General features: G+C 42.2%; 1 protein-coding gene across 4 annotated transcripts in view; it reads left to right on the plus strand.

The window, feature by feature from the left end:
* Positions 1 to 13,724: 13,724 nt before the first annotated feature.
* The window catches only part of DENND4C (DENN domain containing 4C), a 130,754-nt gene continuing 128,988 nt past the window's right edge, over positions 13,725 to 15,490 (plus strand). For all 4 annotated transcript variants that reach the window (XM_068552562.1, XM_068552564.1, XM_068552563.1 and 1 more), the window contains exon 1: positions 13,725 to 14,109. The gene's annotated coding sequence lies outside the window, so the exon portion shown is untranslated. The remainder of the gene's footprint in view (positions 14,110 to 15,490) is intronic.

The raw sequence follows: 15,490 nt of genomic DNA on the forward strand, positions 1-15,490 counted from the left end.
TCAATGTCTAAAAACGTATCTTTATTTAAAGGCCTAAGTTGAGGGAACATGAATTAATACTGGCCAACATACTATAATTTTGAATCATGAGTGACTATTAAATGAAATCTATTCAGCATATTACTTGAAACTTAATTGGGGGTAAAAAAACACTTCTTAGACTAATTGAAACTGACAGTGAAAATTTTTAAATTATAGGATATCTCATGCAATGTTAGAATTCTTCTCTGTGTTCAGTAACCTGGAACTAACAAATTGCTATTTAATAATGACTTGCAAGAGAAAAGATAAGTATCTTTATATACAAAAACACTAAGTGATACATAAATCCAAATGAAATAGATTGGAATATGGTTATCAAAAGTGCTTTAGGCATAATATTCTTGGACCATTTGTAAAGGCAAAAAGCTATGTTACAATAAAGTTGAGTTTTAGTTTTTTTGATAGCAGTTTGCATGTACTATTTGAATAGGCTTATAATGAATGATCTTCTGAGATCAGAAGGACATATTGAGGATTCTCTTGCAAATAAAAACACAAATGTCAGGATTAATGGATATTCATTTGTTACATAAGTTACAACAAATAATATTTTAAATTTAAGTAAGAAATGGCAGCTCCAGGTGTACAAACTTTGGGATAGATGGGAATCACTTGAGGTAATCTGCTCAAAATCCCTGCTTTCACACAGAATGCACCAAACTCTCCCCAAATCTCTTGCCAATTTCTTCTGCCAGTGTTTAGCCACCTCATATGAGAATGTTCTTCCCTAGGAAAGCAATACTGATAATGAGCCAGGCAGAGTCAGATAGACCTGGGATCAAATTTAGGCTCAAGGACTTGAGCAAGTTATTTAATCTCTCTGAATTCCAGATTCCTTATCTATAAAATGGAGGAAATAATAGTACCTACTTCATGGGGTGCTTGTAAGTCTTAACTGAGTTAATGTATAAAACGCACTTATCAAACTGCCTGGCAGCTATTATAATTAATTATCATTATTTACCAAGTTCTTATTCATGTATAATGCTGTGGTCAAAAAGCAAAAAAAACCAGTTTCCCTAAATTGATCTTAAATAAATATTCTAGTTTTCTAAAGCTATTCAAATTTTAATCAAAATTGATATTAACTTATGCAAATTGATCTTTTCTACACTTAAAAATCCACTTTGATGTAAATTACAAATATACGCAAAGAATTTGATTCATGCTCCTAGTGAAAAACATTCCTGGAGACCAAAGAGTCATGTAACTCAGTCATAACACCCATATTCTGTTTAATTCATACACAAAACCCAGTTTAATCATCTTAGCCACAAATATTTACTTCCTGAAACAAAAAGGGAAGCTATATTTCATCTAGGTTTATGTAATTAATGACTTGAACTGATTAAAAAGAAGAAGAATCACGGCGCTTTAGAGTTTCTCAGCTGAGGACCTGATTCCGGTTGCCTAGGTAGGTAGTGGCACACCTGGTACCCAAAACCCAAAACTCTTGACTCATTTCCTTCTAGGACACTGTGCTATATCTCAAATGGAAAGAAATTCTAGGGTGGATTCAGTGATCAGTTTACCTGCAATAGCAAAAGCTATGGGAATTTAGCTCTTATACGGCTTCCATTTCTAGAACTCATCAGAATTTATATTTTTTTAAAAATGCATCAGGCTCAAAATGCAAGCAAAAATAGTTCTAACACTTTTTTCCCCCCTCTTTTCACTTTAATTGGGTGAATTAAAAGCAAGTGGGGGGAGAAGTGGTAGTGGAGGTGAAGAAGATAGGGAAGGCTGGGGATGAAATAATGTTCTGCCTATGCATAAGGTCTTAAGTAATCAGCTAATTGGGCAAGTTACCACCAGTCCCAATTCCTGTCTCTTGGAACCCTCTTCAAGCTTCCAGCTAAGTGTCTTATAAGCCCCAAAGCATTTTACTTTTTTTTAAAAAAATTATTTATTTATTTATTTATGGATGTGTTGGGTCTTCGTTGCTGTGCGCAGGCTTTCTCTGGTTGCAGCAAGCGGGGGCTATGCTTCTTTGCGGTGTGCAGGCTTCTCATTGCAGTGGCTTCTCTTGTTGCGGAGCACGGGCTCTAGGCGCCCGGGCTTCTGTAGTTGTGGCATGCGGGCTCAGTAGTTGTGGCGCACAGGCTTGCTTGCTCCGCGGCACATGGGATCTTCCCGGACCAGGGCTCGAACCTGTGTCCCACGCATTGGCAGGCGGATTCTTAACCACTGTGCCACCGGGGAAGCCCCCGGGGAAGCGCCCCCCCCCAAAGCATTTTATATTAGAGTGTTCAAAGCTGACTGGAGTCCCTGTTAACAATTGTAAATACCCTATCCGCAACAGCCCCCTTTCCCCTTTCCAGCATAATTTTTCTTCTAACATTTACCACCCTCTACCATATTATTTATTTTCCTATTTACCTTGTTTATTGTCTATCTTCCCCCACTAGAATACGCAGGAATTTTTGTAAGTTTTGTCTTGCTGTATCCTCGGTGCCCAGAACAGTGCAGGCATACAGTAGATATTCAATAAATACTTACTGCATGAGTGAAAAATTACTAGCCCTTTGCCTTTTCTTTACTTAATATGAATGGTAATTTAGACAGGTTTTCTGGCTGAATTATACACATAATTGTGGGCCTTTCTCTAAAAGTAAACCCCTTTTCTAACATTTCGGCTCAAAAACCTTATTTTCAGCACACCAGAACAACATTACTAATGGTGCTGTGATTTAAGTGCCTTCTGAGCAAACCAGTCTATAAGTCCAGTTCTAAAATAACTTTCATATGTTTAAAAAATTAAAGAGCTGAAGAATATTGGGATCAAAGTGAAAAAGAAAATAAGCTGTCATTGAACTTAATCTAAATAGGTAAAGTTAAAAATGCTTCTGAGCTTTGTCCCCTAATAGGATGGAATCTTCAGAAGAGTTACCCTAAGATATTGACTCTATCAATATGAAACAAGTTTGAACTCTGCCTAAAAATTCTGGAGATGCCATGACTGGCAAAACGCACAGTAAAAAAAAGCTTATAAACCCTGAATGATAAAAAAAACCTAGTAGAGATGAGAGTACATATTAATGAGTCAGAACTCCCCTGAAACGACACTGCAGATGGTTCCTTGTTTATTTTTTACACTTTCCAGAAATCATTATCCTTTTACATGACTCTTCTGAAATTAAAAAAGCATTTTAAAAGATGGTGCTATCTTAAAAAAAAAAAAAAAAAAGCAAGAGCATATCGAAAAACAAGATTAAGAACTTCTGACAGTATGGTTTCACTTTCCTTTTTCTTTTTAACCACTTAAATATTTCAAATTACCTTTCTAAAATCTGATGTTCTGATTGCCGTAATTCCAACAGGTTAAAGAATGAAAACGACTTGATTGGTAAACATTGCTGACCACCTATAGTTAAAGGACTAATGTTGTAAGGCTTGTTCACTTCTGGCCTACAAAGTTTACAGATCAGACCATCATCTTCGTCAGGCTACTGATTCTCCTACAACCTGAGCTTCCACCCAAGCTAAAGCAAGTGTATTAATAAGAATCCTTTTGAAAGTCGTGAAGCCAGATGATACCACAAATTACGGTCTCTACTTACATCCATTTCTGTCATTCTTCCTTTGTTTTATTTTTATTTTTTGGTAAAAATCTTTTCACCCTTGGAACTAGTCATTCGTGACCCACTATCTAGCCCTGCTCGTGTGCTTTATTTTTCTGGCCTCCTGTTTGGATAAAAAGTACATCAAACTTGGGGACTTCCCTGATGGTCCAGTGGTTAGGGCTCCAGACTTCCACCGCAGGGGGCCCGGGTTTGATCCCTGGTCGGGGAACTAAGATCCCGCATGCTGCGAGGCATGGCCAAAAAAAAGTACATCCAAGTAACTTTTGTTGGTCTCCTACTGTAAGAGTTGGTGAATTTTTTCTGTAAAGGATCAGATAGCAAATATTTTTCTCTTTGCGGGCCATATGGTCTCTGTCACAACTCTTCAGTGCTGCCCTTATAGTGCAAAAGCAGCCACAGAAAAGAGTAAGCAAATGGGCATGGCTGTGTTCCAACAAAACTTAACTTATAAAAATAGGCATCAGGCTGGATTTGGCCCAAGGGCTGCAGTCCGCCAACCCCTGTCCAAGTATACGCCAGTCACTATGACAGAGGCTTTACATACATTATCTCATGAGACAGCACAATGACAATTCACCTGTATGGTTGGAGTAGTAGACAATGAAAGTTCTTAGCATAGTGACTGGCCTATAGTAGATGCTTGATAAATAGTTGTGGCAAATGATAATTAATCTTAAATGACTCTGCAAGATGGATATTTTATGCATGAGAAAATATGGACATTAAATAACTTGCCCAGGGAGTAAGTAAAAATACTAGGAACTTATTTACAAAACAGAATAGACACACGGAGGGCCCAGAGGCACGTGTGAGGCCTCGGTTCTGCCCACCGAGGGGTCTTGGTAGCTTCCGGGCAGAGAACAGTGTTCTGGCAGAGATGACAAGGGTCCCACGTCAGCACAGAGAGGACCTGGGCCTGCATGGGCAGGGTGGGGTGACCCATCTTGCCAGCAAAGCCCAGCTCATTCTCTCTGGCCAGCTCCCCACATTCCTGCTTCCCACTTCAGGCAAAAAGGCTTTGGCTCTCCCTACCTCTACCCCCAACAAAAGGATGTGCCTCCCTGACTTGCCCCCAAATGGGCAAGGGCAGAGAGAGGGGGCCAGGAGTTCCGGACAGGCTGACTGCACTGGGGGAGCGGCCATGGTCAAGGAACTTCAAATGCCAGCTCTGCCTTTGCCGCTGAGACAGCCCCGGTGGGAGGGGGATCCAGGGTGCTGTCAGTGGGTCAGTGATGACATCTCATCCTGGAGCTCTGAGCGCCCAGGGCCTTCCCTCCCCTTCCCCTCCTGGCTGCTGGCTGGCAGTCGGTCCTGTCCACCCATCTAGGTCGATGTTGCTGGGGACCCGCCATGTGTGCCCCGTGGTCACGTGTATCTTCCTCAGGGATGTTTTGCTGCTGTGGCTACTGCACCTGTGTCCCTCCTGTGCCAACTTCATGCAGCCATCCATGCCACTGCCTGTCTTCCTTTTGCAGTTTCTGATGTTTGTAACCAGACCCAGCCGTGTCATTAAACAGACTCTTTCTTCCTGAAAAAAAAAAAAGGAGAAAGAAAGAAAGAAATAGACTTACAGACATAGAAAACAAACTTAGGGTACCAAAGGCGGGGATGGGCGTGAGGTGGGGGAGGGATAAATTAAGGATTTGGGATTAACAGATACACATTACTATACATAAAGTATATAAACAACAAGGACCTATTGTATAGCACAGGGAACTATATTCAATATCTTGTAAAAACCCATAATGTAAAAGAATCTGAAAAAGAATATATATATACAACTGAATCACTTTGCTGTACACCTGAAACACTGTAAATCAACTATACTTCAATTAAAAAAAAAATTCAAAAGGATTCAAAAGCCTAACTGTCTGCTCTATTCTTTCCCAATGAATGCAGTTTTGACTGAGTTTGATTCGACGGTAGAAATCTATGTGGAATGATTAGTAAGTCCTAGGAAATATGGATCTGAAGTTTAGGGGAGTAGTGGGAATAGATATAAATTTTCTGCAGAATCTTTCCTTCTCCTTTTACTTTCTTAATTAATGACCCTCGTTAGGAGATATTAGCACATCAAAAGAGTATTAAAATAGCAAATAACCTTACAACTAAAGTAAACACAATATAATTTTCCTTTTGACATGCTCAAAATGCTATTATTATTATTATTTTGGCCACACTGCACAGCTTGCAGGATCTTAGTTCCCCCACCAGGGATCGAACCTGGGCCCACAGCAGTGGAAGCATGGAGTCCTAACCACTGGATCGCCAGGGAATTCCTTTTAATAATTCTTGAAGGCAGCAGTCATCAGTAAATAAACCATTTAGTTGAGAATTAACATGTCATTCAAGTCAGTTAAGGCAGAATTTGGTAACTTGCTCTTCTCTTTTAGGCATTAGTCAGTTAATGGTTATTGCTATCATAGAATTGTTTACAATCATATTGAAAGCTCTGGACCCAACTCGAAGAACCTTCTTACATAGATTGCACAGGGAAGAAATATGGATAATAAGAGTCCCAGAGATTTCAGACATGCTCAGGCATATCTGCAGGATTGGAGATGTGGGACCAGTTGGGGTTTACCTGTGCTAGGCCTTCAGCAATCCTAAGGACAGAAAAACGACCAGAAACATAAAGGTTGAAAATTGGTGGAGAGAATGGATTCCTAAAAGGCCTGCTTAATTATCCGAATGATTCAGCTTCAAATATTTATGGAGTATTACTATTGTTCTAGGTACCAGGATAATAAAATAAAATAAAAGTTTTATGAAATAAAAGTTCCTATACTTATGGAGTTTACATACTGGTAGGGGAGATAGTAAACACATAAATAGACAATAAATGTCAGTGACCAGTATGGGGAAGACAGGGCAAGATGATATAATGTGAGTGCTGTTTTAAATAGGGTAGGCAGAGAATACTGAATTAGCAAACACTAAGCCATTGTTCCTAGTGGGAATAACGGTTAGGTTTCTGAGAGCCTCTGTTCACAACATTTGTGTCAACCAATCAACACATCACCTAGTTTTATGTGTGTTTTTGCTTAAAGACACCATATTTAATATCATCAATTCATCAACGTTGAACTCATGGTCAACAGCACTGTAACGCATGCTGGAACACAGCTTAGCTAACACGTTTTCTCTGCAAGGTGGTGGTTTCATCTTTGCCCAGTCCCTCCCAAGTGTTAGTGCTAAGGCTTTTCCTTCTGTACTACCACTGTTCCTGCGGGTGTCAAGTCACCCTGGCCTGTTTCCTAAAAATGTAAAAAGGGGTGGTTGTTTACATGGACACTGTGGTTAGGGGTTCAAGTCTCAGGACACAGGCTTACGTTACACTCTCTTAGTCAAGAACCACAGCTATGTGCAGGCTGCTGTCAACGGAAGGACCACACCACTCAACCACCAAACACACAGCTAAGGTGACAACTTCACGTGACTGCATGTTGCACACTGCTGAATGGCAATCAATGCTCTATAGACGCTGGTCCTTGTGTGGCTCCCTGGCACTGGCCCTGAACGTGCTGGACAGTTCTCCCCGTGCTGACCCCTGCTCCACTTCTCCTCTAGCTTGCCAAATGATGTCTTCAGTTCAGTTGATCCACCTTTGAATCTGGTGATTGAGGAGGACATCATTTGGTAGGAGAGGAGATGATGGTATCACGAAATGAGGTAGCTTAAAAAGGAATAGTTTTTTTGTGGGGGGAGAGGCAAGACAGGGAGGGAACTAAGAGTTGTGTTTTGACATGTAAAGTGTGAGATGCCATTTAGACATTGGAGGTAGTCTGATGGTTGAATCTATAGCTTAGGGAAAACTAGAGCTAGAGCAGTAAATTTGGGAGTGAACAACACACGGATAGTATTAATGTCATTGAGTTGAATGAGATCACTTAAGGATGAAGAAGAGCTTAAACCTGGAACAAAAAGGGGTTGAAATAATTGTTTTCTATTGATCCCTTTAAGAGACAGCTTCTAGAATTGACTTTAGTTCATTTTCTCCTTTTCTGTGTGAAAGGAACTATAAAACTAGGGGGAAATTTGAATAGGTATTAAAGGGTATCAGCATCAGATCCCAATTCTTTTTTTGTTAGGGCATGTCAAGCATTATTTTGCCTATTGCACTCAGATTAAATGTAAGTTGGAAATAGAGTATCACTTTTGAGATTTTTAGGCAGTCTCTGATTCTTATGTATTATGGAGTTTTTGAACTGACTAATGAACCATCTTTAGGGGGGGAAACTTGAAAGGAAAGAATCCCTACCCTATATTCTCTGAAGCATGGAGGAAACTAGAAAAAAGTTGGGAATGGGACAGTAACATTCTAGTAACATTCTAGTTACTAGTTCACCAATCAAAGAGGTGTACAGCAAACTCAAACCCTCTGGGCAGGAGTTGTATCCAAGGGAATAGATCCATAAGGAGTGGGAAGGGATGAGAGAGGACACAATATCAATATTTCTAGGTTCTTTGTCACTAAAAAAATTAACAAAGTATTTACTAAAATAAAATGTTGATTAAAAAAATTTTTTAATGTCAAGAATGGCCTTGTGGGTATGGTTTTTAAAAAGTCCTTATCTTTTAGAGATAGATGCTGAAATACTTACAGATGAAATGAGATGCTGAGTATTCGCTTCAAAACACTCAAAGAAAGAAGTCAGAAGGGCACACGTGAAACAAGATTAACTATGAGTTGAACGTGGTTGATGGATACAGAAGAGTTCATTATACTGCTATTTTTGTTTATATTTTATTATTTTTATTGTTTTCTATAATAAAATGTTTTTAAAAATTAATCTTTGAAATAAAGAATATAACTATTTTTTGATCAGTGCTCAGGACAATTTGCTATGATGTGAGGAATATCATAACTGAGGCCCAGAAAAAAAGGGGTTTGGAGGAAGCAGATAAGTGTTGAGCTCAGGATAAGTGACAGTCCTGTGGCCTTTGGGAAACTAGGAACGTGTCTGGATGGATGGATATAGACCAGTGCCAGTTAGGGCAGATGGCCACATTTGGACTTGGTAGGTGCTAAAGTGGTATTCAAGTTAGCACAGACACTGGTTTCCAACAGTGGGGAAAGACTGAGTGAGGGCGGAGGACTATTTCCTCCACTTGAAATACTGCAGGGAGCTCATAAAAGCCAGTCATGGGCAGCAGGTTTTGTGACTCAGATATTCATATAGACTACCTTCCTGTTCAGCCTCTCTGCCCAGTATCTTTCTCTGTTTCTCTCCCTCTGCTAAGAGTTTAGTTTCTCTAAACTCTTCTTTATGATCTGTTGGGACATTGTTCTCGGGAACACTTACTCTCCTCTGACCAAGAGCCTTGTGTCAGTCCTTCCCACTCCTACTCCAGCCATGTTTGGAGAGAGCTGGATAAAGAATGTGCTGAGTAACTCTGAAAGACTCTAGAAGAGCCTGTTCTGATAAAGTTGAGACAGAGTCCCCAGCCAGATAAGATACTGGAGTGCAGCACAAAGAGAAGAGTGTCCTAGGGCCCCCTGTGGAGAGCAGAGCACACTGAGTCATTTAGATAGCGTATGAATAAAGCAGATCTAGTGTTTGTGGATGTCATTCTTACTAAAAACTCTTTCTAAAAGAATAACTAAGAATGCCTACAAGTATGAAGCACCGGGCCTTCAAAGGCTATGTTTTTGAAAACTGATTATGAGGGGCTAGAACCAGTAACTTGTTAGTCTACAAGGTGTGGATTATAGGAAATCTGGAGCAAGTTTTTCTGTTTGGGAAAATAAAGAGCCATGAACTTAGTACAGTTGACCCCTGAACAACACATGGGTTAGGGGTGCAAATCCCCTCATGCAGTCGAAAATCTGCATATAACTTTATAGTCAGCCCTCCATATCTGCAATTCCACATCCAACGATTCAGCCAACTGCAGATGGTGTAGCACTGTAGCATGCATTTATTGAAAAAAACGCACGTATAAGTGGACCTGCGCAGTTCAAACCCATGTTGTTCAAGTGTCAACTGTTGTTTCTACTCAATACTCAATTATGAAATCACCAAAACTGAGACTGGGAGACTCTAGGTAAGTCAATAAACTTTGCTGGGCCTTAATTTCCCCATCTATTAAATGAGTTAATTAGACTAGATAATCTCTAAAGATTCCCCTCAGCTCTAAACTTACAATTTCATGGAATACTTAAAACAACTTTTTTAATATGGAAAATTTCAAAAAGACATTAAAAGTAGAGAACAACATAAGGAACCCTCAAGTACCAAACATTCCGCTTCAACATATTTCCAATTTTATTTTACCTAAACCCCTACTTACTCACCTTCCTGCTCCCACTGCATTATTCTGAAGCAAGTCCTAGACATCATATGAAATACATTTTAATGATTCTCTTGAAGCAAAGATAGTTTACAAATAACATATCAGGCAAGCTAGTCTCTCCACTTTTCCTGGATACCTTCTCTTACTGCAACTGTAAACACTGTCATTTAACTTGGCATCATAGGATGCTAAGTATCACATGCTGAACCCAGATATAATCAATAAAGGAGGACCTACTTTTTTTTTTTTTTTGGCCATGCCACATGGCTTCTGGGATCTTAGTTCCCTGACCAGGGATTGAACCCACGTCCTCAGCAGTGAAAGCATGGGTTCCTAACCACTGGACCACCAGGGAATTCCCAGGAAGAGCTACCATTAATGAGTACTTGCTATCTTCTAGGTATTACTGTGCTGTTTTATTTATCTATTGCTGTGCAACAAATTACACCAATATTTTGCAGTTGGAAACAAGAAACATTTATTATCTCAGAGTTTCTGTGAGTAAAGAATCCGGGAGCAGTTAAGCTGGATTTTGGTTCAGGATCTGTCAAGAGGCTGCAATCAATGTGTTGGCTGTGGCTGCAGTCATTTCAAAGCTCATCTTGGGGAGGATCCACTTCTGAAATCACTTACAAGGCTGCCTGATGACATGCTAGCTGGCTTCCCCCAGAGTGACCAACCCAAGAAGATGAGAGAGAGAATCAAAGACTGAAACCCCAGTCTTTTTTATAACCTCATCTTGTTAGAGACATCTCATTGCTTCTGACGTATTCTGCGTGTTAAAGCCAGTCAATAAGAGCACCCCACAGTCAGTGGAAGGGGATTACACAAGGGCATAAACCAGGAGGCAGGGATCATTACCAGGGTAAGCTATAATGAATGAGAGGCCATCTATCACATATGCTAAGTATTGATTACTGAACTGGCCTCTTTGATAATTATAGCTTATTATAAGTTAATAAATGAGCTTATTTATGAATATCATTCCACACACTTGAAAGATGAGTAAAATTAAGTAACCTGTCTAAGGACAGAGTAGAAGAAAGTGAGGGAACCATAGTCTGATTTATTTCAGTCATTCATCAAGTACTTTTTGAGAGCCTATCATGTACTTGGTACTCTGCTAGGTACTGGGGATTTGGAAGAGAACGTGACGTGAATACACGTAAGCTATCACAGGGCTGTTCATGAGAATGTAAATTGGTGCAGCCACTGTGGAAACAGTATGGAGGTTCCTCAACAAAGTAAAAGTAGGATTACCATATGATCCAGCAATCCCACTGCTGGTTATGTATCTGAAGAAAACAAAAACACTAATTCAAAAGATACATGTACCCCAATGTTCAAAGCAGCACTATGTACAATTGCCAGGATATGGAAGCAACCTAAGTGGCCATCAACAGATGAATGGATAAAGATGTGATACACACACACACATGCACACACACACACACACACACACACACACACACACAGTGGAATACTACTCAGCCATAAAAAAGAATGAAAATTTGCCATTTGCAGGAACGTGGACGGACTTAGAGGGTATTATGCTTAGTGAATTAAGTCAGATAGAGAAATCTGACTTAATAGATAGTGATAACAAATGCTATATGTTATCACTTATATGTGGAATCTAAAAAATAAAACTAGTGAGCATAACAAAAAAAGCATAGTAGTATAAAGGTCTTTGAATATTTCTATGAAAAGCAATGTTTAGGAGTTTTTGAAGACAACAACTAGGAAGATGAAAATAACGTGGCTGCTGCAGCACTGAAGATGTCTGCCTAAAACATCTTGCTTATTTTAAGAAAAATTTCAACATTTCCATTCAACTCTTTTGCACTGCTGATCCGCAGAAGTCTGCAGAAATTGACCATGTCCAATCTGACGTCTGTATGCCCCTCTTCAGTGGGCTGATTCTTCTAAGCATTCTTGTATCTATACAGACTCAATGGAAACTGTGATACCATTACGAAAACAATTATGCTATATGTTATGCCATGTTGGGCTCTCCAGCTCCCTTCCCACTTTTTAGACAGTAAATATTTATGTGTTAAAAATTAAGATGAACTTATTTTAGCCCTGGGTCCATCAGAGTGCAGTTGAAAAGGCTGCTGCTGACTCAAGGACTTTCAGACTTAATAGCTACCTTAGACAAAAAATTAGACCCCAAACATACAAGTTCATTCTATGAAATTTTGGGTAGAATATGGCAATGGAAATGTATGGTAAATCTATAGGACAGTTAAAATAGTGAAAAAAAAATTAAAGACATCCTTAAATCCTACATTGCAAATTGAGAAAAACTTGTCAATCAAACGGAAGAGATATACTGGTTTCTTCCATTTTTCATTTCTGTGGGTGCAAAAACTGTGAAAAGAGGGAAAAAACCCTTGATCTATGAGTGTTAATAAAATGTACCCATTACAAAATCTTGTAAATGATTTTAAACTATTAATTAATTTGCCCTTGAGAAAGGAAGGACAAGAAGTCCACAAGCTGAATTCTGAAGTATTAGTTCCTTCCTAAACTTCTGTCCAGATGGTCACTGTCAAAGATTGGTTTCCACGAGGCTCAGAATGACTCCAAACTATTATTAAATAAGACATTTTTATTGCTGTGTATTTCTACTGAATCAATTCTTACTGCTAATGTGGTCAGGGAAATAGGTTCTGCTATTGGCTACAAAATTTAAACTATCCATATATGCAATAAACTTTGGAAGTAAATTGACAACAGGACCCTCATGACCGAGGTTTAATCTCTTACTTTTCAGCAAAAATACAGATTTAATAAGGAGAGAGTAATTCTCAGGCAAATGATCATTATGTATGTGAATACTCATTAGAAATGCACAAATCTTGCCAATTCTAATTCTGACCTGCCATGGAATCTGTGAAGTCACTCGCCAGTTTTTTTTTTGCCAGGAGGTAAAAAAGTTCTCCTAATTTGTTTCAAACCATTTGCTTCTTCCTGAATAACTAGTTGTTATTTTTCCATGTATATATAATTACATATATATAATTATTTCAAAACGTAGTTAATAATATCTCATGAAGTTTGCATTAAGGGAACGGACCATGCATGCAGCCGTGTAGATAAGGAGGCTACATTTACTTAGGAGGCCTGAGAGGACTGATTATTTAAACGAGCGATTTCCAAGTTCTGAGTTCCCATCCCCAAATCACTGCCGAGGTAGCGACACCGAGGGCGGTCAAGGACTCTCAAGGGCCGCTGCAGCCAGGAAGGACTTAGGGAAGCCCCAGTCGGCGGGTCTCTCGACTGCCTGGGAGGCCCCCTGTCATACGTGGGAATTCCAACTCCCATCCTGGGAAGGAAACTTCTCATCCAGAGACCTGCATCTCTCTCAGCACTGTCCTCAGTGACTTCGAGGGACTCGGAGTCCCTTTCCTCGCCTTTGAAAAACCGGAAAAGATCAGCCGCCACCTGCTTGAGGCCAAGGCAATAAAGCCGCACCACAGGCGAGTCTGAGCGCCGCAGGAAGGGGTGCAAAGTAGTGCCTTGAGCCCTTTCTCCCTGGCTCTGTTTCTGCTCGGGACCCGCCGCGCGGACGCGGAGGCGGGGCTGACGGGCTGTCGGCACTGGCACCCCCGCGCCCTGAGGGTGTCGCGGCGGGGTGCGGGGGGGAAGGGGAGCAGTGGCCGTGCGGCCTCGGCCCTCCCCGGGGGCGGGGCTTGAGCGCTGCCCCGCCCCCAAGTCCTCCCTTCCCCACCCCTCCCCCACGCCTTTTTCCACCGCCCCCGCAGTAGGAAAGGGAGCGGGAGGGGGGAAGGAAAGTGCTGTTCTGTGGAAAGGGGCGGAAGGAGAGGGAGGAAAAAAAGAAAAAGGGAATAGAAACATGGCCGTCAGCTGTCGGGGCAGCAGTGCAGCACGCAGCTCCTAGGCAACCCGCCGCCCGCACTACCGGCCTCCGGTGAGCCGAGGCGCCGGCGCGAGCTCGCGCTCCCGGCTGTTACCCCTCGTTGCAAGCGGCGCCCCTCGAGACCCAGCCCGGGAGGCGGCGCAGGCGCAGAGCGGGCGGTGGTGGCGGCAGTGGCGGCGGCGGCCGCCAGAGCAAGTCCCCCGCCCTGCCCTGCCCAGGGCGCCCAGGCCCGAAGCCGGCGCTTTCATGCCCCAGGAAGGGGCTGTGCCCGGGTGGCGCTGAAGGAGGAGCGGGCGGCAGGTGAGTCTGCGGCGGAGGGCCTTTCGCGGAGGAACCCTGCGCCGCCCGTCAGCTAGCCCCGCGCTCCCGGGCCGGGTGGGCGCTGGGCAGGTAGCAGCTCGGAGGGCTGAGTTCCGAGGGCCGGCGTGCAGGGGTCGCCGAGGAGGCGTGGAATGGCCTGGGCTGGCATCCTCGGCCTAGTTTTTCTGCGGTTTCCGGGGGCGGGGAGTCCCCGGAGCCTGCGGGGTGTGATGGGGGAGAGGCCACTCCGGGAAGGGCCTCCCCGTGCCGCCGCCCCGGCTGCGGAGAGCCACTGCGGTGGAAGGAAGCGCGAGGGGTCTGGGCCTTCGCGACCGCCGAGGAGACTGCTGCCTGGGGGTGGGGGGGGGCAAGGGGCGGGGACCGGGGTACCCGAGGGGGCTGGGGGCCAGGGCGGGGAGAGAACTGGGGACCTGGGCAGGTGTCGCAGGTGAATTGAGGACATTTCCTCCTCCGCCTTGCCGTGGCGGATCCTCAGGGCTTCTTTGTTGGCGATGACTTTTAGGAAGGCAGGTTTCATTCAACTCCGAGTGACTAAACCAGAAAACCAACTAATGAGCCCCTACTGCTGACTCCAGTAAAGAGCTGTAACTTTTCTGCATTGAGGATGCTGTCATCTGTTCCCTCCTCCTTTTTTTTTTTCTGCTTCACAGACCTTTTCCTTCTCGAAGATCGTACCTCATCAGAATAAATACGAAATGACCCACTTTTTAAATTGTACCCCCCCCTCCTTCCTATTACCTGTTTGTTTCACACGGGAAAATTTAGGGCGGTTACCGAAGTTACTTGTGCAAATGCGAGGGAAAGAGTCATCTCCAGTAATGAACCCTAAGCTGTCTGTGTGTTTTTGCTTCAGAGAAATTGTCAAGCATTGTAGTCTGGGTAATTGATTTACTGAACCTGCTTAATTGTGTGCAAACTCGTGTTAAGATGTTCTCCCTAGACGCTAATTTACCGTAGGAGTAGGTTTTCCCTTCCGGTCTCAGTTTAGAAGGTGAAGGATTAGTAAGGAGAGAATGTTAGTGCTAAGGAGGTAAGTTTTCAATAAATATTTGATTTGAGGTGATCGTGTGTATTAAGCTATCTGAAATGCAGAGAACTGTCGGATTTTCTGTGTACACGTGATAAGAGAAAAACTGGTTGTAAAAGGAAAACTTCATCTCTGAGCATTGAAGGATACCTGTTCTTTATCAACGTTACCGTGAAAAAAAAAACTTCTCTTTTTTTTTTTGCCCTGTTCTTTGTATTACTGTTAAAAATTTGATAAACTGCCTTCTTGGTGTGAGACTGGAACTCAGAAATGAACTTAGATTTGTATTCATGAGGTTAATCTGCCTCTCATACAGACTTGCTTTGACTCGTT

The sequence above is a fragment of the Eschrichtius robustus genome, chromosome 10, assembly GCF_028021215.1.
Source record: "Eschrichtius robustus isolate mEscRob2 chromosome 10, mEscRob2.pri, whole genome shotgun sequence".
In the NCBI taxonomy this organism is placed as follows: domain Eukaryota; kingdom Metazoa; phylum Chordata; class Mammalia; order Artiodactyla; family Eschrichtiidae; genus Eschrichtius; species Eschrichtius robustus.